The 6,088-nt window shown below is 43.7% G+C and overlaps 1 protein-coding gene and 1 pseudogene across 1 annotated transcript in view; one reads left to right on the top strand and one right to left on the bottom strand.

The window, feature by feature from the left end:
- LOC119849371 overlaps window positions 1-6,088 on the top strand; it is a 1,398,949-nt pseudogene that overhangs the window by 105,331 nt on the left and 1,287,530 nt on the right.
- LOC119849376 (zinc finger protein 420-like) overlaps window positions 1-6,088 on the bottom strand; it is a 3,142,523-nt gene that overhangs the window by 2,054,142 nt on the left and 1,082,293 nt on the right. The gene's annotated exons all lie outside the window — the stretch shown is intronic.

Raw genomic sequence — 6,088 nt, 5'->3', positions numbered from 1 at the left:
AATTACTGGACATGCTAAGAAAGAAACAGTAGTGATTTAAAATCTGCACTAGGAAATGGTGAACAACAGTAGAACCCCAACTAACTGAAGGAAGTGCATATGATCACAGAGTAGTTCAACTGTTTAAGTCAATATTGTCAGATGATCTGGGGAGAGAAGCAGGCAAAGTGCCCATGTGTTTGGTTCCCAAAGCATGTATAACACAGGCTACAGAAGAGCTCTCCTAGCTAGTCCTATGGTATAGGAGATGCTGCCCTTCATGATGCAGATGTTGAGAAAATAGAAGTGGGGGGTTTGTTGAATTTATCCTTTGTAGGTGCTAAAAATGTGTATAAAATGAATCAATGTTGGAAATGTAATAACTTCAGAAAAATAGCTATTTTTGAATAGAAACTCCAGCTCTGGTAACTAACAGAGATTCTGATCCATTCCTGTATCCAGACCCTGGCCTGGACCTGTGCCACCGAATTAAAGAAAAACTGGGCATGTTTTTGGAAGCCATTCCTCACTAACACTGCTGAGATTTTGAGTGGTTTTGTAAAGGATTCTACTTCAGAGAAGTGTAAATTTACCCTAACCAAGGCCAAGGATTTGAAAAGAACTGGGGTTGAAAGAATACACACTCAGTTCTTGGTTTCCATCTCAATAAAGGAAGCTGTGGTGACCAATGACCCAAGGAAAATTGTTTGTACCACTCCACTTACTAGTTCAGTGTCACTGATTACAGTTCCAAAGGATGCCAGGGTTAGATTGACAACAATCGCCATTCACCATTTGGGATCCACGGGGAAGGAATGTTCTATGAAGCACTCCATCTTTGGATCCAAACTGGCTGCCTGAGTGGTTAACAAGGACTTTCAGGCTGCAGAAATGATGGTAACCAATGAGGCAACGAATGTGTCAGGCTCCAATTTCAGACTTCTGGGTACACACATGTTGAGTCCTGATTCTATGGTTTTGTGTCAGATGCTATGGATACACAATAAAGCTGATGTTGGTGCAGCTGCACCAATGTAGCTGTGCTGGTGTAGCATTACTATTACAGATGCTCTCAGCCAGTGGGAGAGATCTCCCCCATCGGACTTTATTAGTCCACCCCCCGCAAGTGGTGGTGGCTATGTTGGCAGGAGAAGCGCTCCCGCTGATGTAGTGCCATCTATACAGGGCATTAGGGCTGTGTAACTACGTTGCTCAGCTGTATTGATTTTTCACACCCCTGAGCAATATAGTTACACCGATCAATGTCTTTAGTGTAGACCAGACAGTTTTCTCTTGTATTTTATGCATTTACATCACTTCTCCTCTACCTCCTCCTACTTTGAAACATTAAAAAGTGTGAAAAGAGAGATTTTTTTTCCTCATGATACAAACATTCCCACATAGGAGACCCCTTCCACCAAGACACATGGCAGAAGAACCAAAGATATATGAACTTGCAGCACTGTTTGGGACCTATGTTGGGCCAAAGCACAACTTGAGCCAAGGTTCAGTTGCTGGCAATGGGGATTAAAAGAAAACTAACATATATGACAAGAATTTGTGATCTTTGAATATAATAGTGTTGCCACTGAAAATGAAATTATAGATGAAGTTATAGGTCAAAGAATAAGAGACTCATTGTGTGATGGTCTGAATTATTTTGGAAAACTGAAAGTTGTCTTGTTTTTTTGTTTTGTTAGTCATACAAGAAATGATTCCTTATATTGAAAAGTTCATTTGATTTAATTTACCCCCTGTAGTATAAGGAATTCTGGTAGAGAACCTCACTCCAAAGTTTAGGGTGGGAGAATGTGTGTGAAAAAAAGTGTATAAGAGAATATTGGCCCAGTGAAAACTACTCGCGGAGACAAATTGTATAACTTTTTACCCGCTTAGACTGTAAGGGTCATTGACTTCCCCACTTCTATAATTTGCAAAGGAGAGGCATGACATCTGTCATAGGATGTAACCAGCAGGTAGGAAAACTTCAATCATCAACCATCAGTATCAAGGAAAAGGCTGAAGTCCATTGCCTTTCATATCAAAAAGGCATCTAAAGGCTCGTCTACGCTGAAAAGCTATGTTGACATAGCGACATCTGTCAGGGGTGTGAAAAATCCACTCTGCTGAGAGAAGTAGTTAATGTGACCTTAACCCCAGTGAAAACAATGTTAGATTCTTAGAAGAATACTTCCAGTGTTTGAAGTGTAGACATAGCCTTAGACAGAGTGATCCCCTATGGGAAGCGAGTCATGACATCAATTCTAATTTTGACTCATCTCCCTGTATGTGAGAAAGCTACTAGTATGGAGGGCTGAGTCACCTATGCGATTGCCAGATTCCGCAACTGTAGCTACAGCTCTTAGAACCCATCAGTCCAAAGACTGAGAGAAATAGAGAGTTCCAACCATTGCCATTTTAGTATCTTATTGTTCCTTTCTCTATTTTTTTGTGCTGGCCTTTCTGTTATAAAAGGGTGTGACTGTAGAGCTCAGTATAGCTCCGTGAATGTGAGACAAAAACTCATTGGTTCCAATTGCCAAATGGGTTACTGTTGATCACAAGCAACTTCTGTATCAGACCTGAGAAACTCACTGCACCTAATACACTGATTTTATGATATTTATCCAGGAAGCATAGCAGTGAGATCTCTGCTGAAAGCTTGTTAATTATTGATACTCCTAATCACTGAGAGAGGTGTGTATGAGTCATATTGAAGGAGTAATGTAAGTGCATGGAAAATTATGCTCCTATGGTATTGTCATGAAAGTAAGTCACTCCAATCATTGGTCTTGTGGGGGATGGCCCATTCCGGTGGGAGGGAATTGTCACCCCTCCCTTGGTAGCTAACTATGCAATGTATTACTCCACTGTCAACCTTTTACACCAACCCAGAAAAGCCAATGGAAAACTATCAAAGCCAAACTGTAGACATCAAAACCCTGTGGAAGTGAAAAGGCCAATATGACAATGAGCAAATCATCCTTTCTGCAAATAAAGACAAAAGACTGCTTCAGTTTATGACAAAAGAGATCCATAACAACCAGTGGTGTTTTATAAAAGGCAGGGCCATGGCTCCTAGGGACTAGCAATCGCTGTAATAGACTGAAATGTGAGGCGAGAATCTACTTAGATAGGGAAAGGTAACTATTAAAAAGTGTAGGTTGCATTTTGTGATTTTGTTTTGTTGGTAACGATTGATTTCCGTCACTCACATTTGTTTCTGTTTAAATCTCTCTCTCTTGTTAAATAAATTTCTGTTTGTTCAATAACTGTACTCAAGTGCTGTGTGTGATATGGTAGCAGTGATCTACAGTAAAACTGGTAACCTGGGATATACCATTGCTTTGAGCAGAGGGGATCTGGGATTTCTCTGAGTATCTGGTGATTGGGGCTAGACTCCATAGTGGGACACATTGATGGAACTCAGGGTTTAGGGTGCCTCTATTGTCAACTGGCAGGGCTGCTGTAGCTCAGAGGAGGGTGTTTGAGTGCTTGACAGGCTGGTGAGTTTGGTTGCTAACATTCAGCTCCCAAATGCGAAAGTCCCTCTTCCTAGTGTTAGGTGGGAACAAGGAGACCCTCAGCACCCTCAGAAGGATCACAATGTGCATGTTGTATTGATCCATCTGTTAAATCCACACAGGGAAAGCACCCTATAGCATAGTTCCCTGAATCAAAATAGCCCTAAAATTCTGCCTGTGAAATCATGGAACATGTGCTCTTCCCTCTGTGAGAGCATGTAAAGAATCCAAGCTCGGAGGGTAGGATTTGAGTCCAGAGTGACCTAGACAAATTGGAGGATTGGGTCAAAAGAAATTGGAGGAGGTTCAACAAGGACAGGTGCAGAGTCCTGCACTTGAGAGAAGAATCCCATGCACCACTACAGGCTGGGGACTGACTGGCTAAGGGGCAGTTCTGCAAAAAAAGGACCTGGGGATTACAGTGGATGAGAAGGTGGATATGAGCCAACAATGTGCCTTTGTTGCCAAGAAGGCTAATGGCGTATTGGGCTGCATTAGTAGGAGTGTTGCCAGCAGATCGAGGGAAGTGATTATTCCCCTCTATTTGGCACTGGTGATGCCATATCTGGAGTACTGCATCCAGTTTTGGACCCCACCGCTACAGAAAGGATGTGGACAAATTGGAGAGAATTCAGCGGAGGGCAACTAAAATGATTACGGGGCTGGGGCACGTGATTTATGAGGAGAGGCTGAGGGAACTGGGGTTATTTAGTCTGCAGAAGAGTGAGGGGGGATTTGATAGCATCCTTCAACTACCTGAAAGGAGGGTTCCAAAGAGGATGGAGCTCAGCTGTTCTCAGTGGTGGCAGATGACAGAACAAGGAGTAATGGTCTTAAGTTGCAGTGGGGGAGGTCTAGGTTGGATATCAGGAAAAACTGTTTTCCTAGGAGGGTGGTGAAGCACGGGAATGGGTTCCCTAGGGAGGTGGTGGAATCTCCATCCTTAGAGGTTTTTAAGGCCTGGCTTGACAGAGCGCTGGCTGGGATGATTTAGTTGGGGTTGGTCCTGCTTTGAGCAGGGGGTTGGACTAGATGATTAACCCTAATCTTCTATGATTCTAAGTAGCTGCAAGTGGTTCCCAAATGTTTCTTTGTGTTCACATCTGTAAAGATGCTCGGAATGGGCAACAGGGATGGATCAATTGATGATTACCTGTTCTGTTCATTCCCTCTGAAGCACCTGGCTTTGACCACTCTTGGAAGACAGGACACTGGGCTAGATGGACCATTGGTCTGACCCAGTATGGCTGTTCTTACGTTTTATGTACAGGAATGAGGCACATGCAAAGCAGAAATGGGGGAGGGGCTCTAAATTTAAATCAGTTTTAGAGAGAAATGCATTCAAACACAGTGACACTTAATGTATGGAAGAAATAAGTGATCCCCAGCTCCTTCCCCCGAGCCTTAGGTGGGGATTAACTGCCAACAGTTGCTCTGAGGGGAGCGGTATAAATGTCTGTGGATGCAGCCCACCGGCTGGTTCACCTGGGGCAGATGGTGAGTTGCTAGGCAGGGATGGTGCACCGGCTGGGGTCTGAAATATGAACAGAGATCTAAGGACTCTACAGTGGCCTCCAGTGGGGGTCGAGGATGCTGAGGCAGTGGAATCGGAGCATCACAGGCATCAAGATTCAAAGCTGGTTGGAGGTGGAAAGGAGGGAAATGACTGCTAGATTTTTAGTTCATCCCTTTAACTACTCGCCCACGACAACCTGGCAGCCCCCAGCTTTCTCACAGCACTGTGGTTGTGTTCTCTGTGGAAAGGGGCTTCAAGGAACTGGTATTTCCAGCTGCATTAAAGAATCATAAAGGAGAAGGAAGAGTAAATGTCTTAGAAAAGTCTGTGTGTGTTAGATGGGTGGGAGGGTATACAGAAGACAGTTTGCTCCAGTTTCTTTTCTCTGGGATTTCCTTTAGAAAAGTTGAAGCAAGGAGCAAAACCACCTGTGCTCTCTGAGTCTTGAACTCAGGACCTTCAGATTATGAGACTGACATACTGCCAATTTCACTAAGAAGGCTGTGAAAGGCTTTTGGCTAAGTGCATGTAGGATACTCCTACAGCAGTGATTGGGGCAGAAAAGGTGCCAGGGGTGTGCTGGAAGAAGCAGGGAGATCTGGTGCCCAGAGACTTTTCCTGGCAGCTTTCTCAGCATCAAACTAACCAACTTCCTCTGCCACTGAACAATCCACCAGGGGCTAAGAGCAGTACTAGGGGGCTTTCTCCTTGCCACTTCTGCTGGCATGGGCATGCATCTTGGAGGCCTTTCTAGAAGAGAATGGGAAAAACAGTTTCAAAACAGGAAGCTCAGGTTTAGATTCATTTATTTACACTATTAAATAATCCTTCCATCCTAGTATCACAATCAATATAAGTGCTTCAGCCTTATGGTTTTCCAGAGGGAAAATTTAACTTCTCTCCAAAGGGAGTTGAGAGAAAACACTTTTCAGAGTCTAAGAGAGACAAGGCAGGTGAGGGTCAGAGCTTGTAGTGGACCAGCTTCTGTTGGTGAAGGCAAGCTTTGGAGCTAACCCAGAACTTCAGCTCTGTGTAGACCCAAAGTTTGTCTCTTCCACAAACAGAAGTT

This window comes from Dermochelys coriacea, chromosome 28 (genome assembly GCF_009764565.3).
Source record: "Dermochelys coriacea isolate rDerCor1 chromosome 28, rDerCor1.pri.v4, whole genome shotgun sequence".
NCBI lineage: Eukaryota > Metazoa > Chordata > Testudines > Dermochelyidae > Dermochelys > Dermochelys coriacea.
This window is presented reverse-complemented; position numbering and strand designations above follow the sequence as displayed.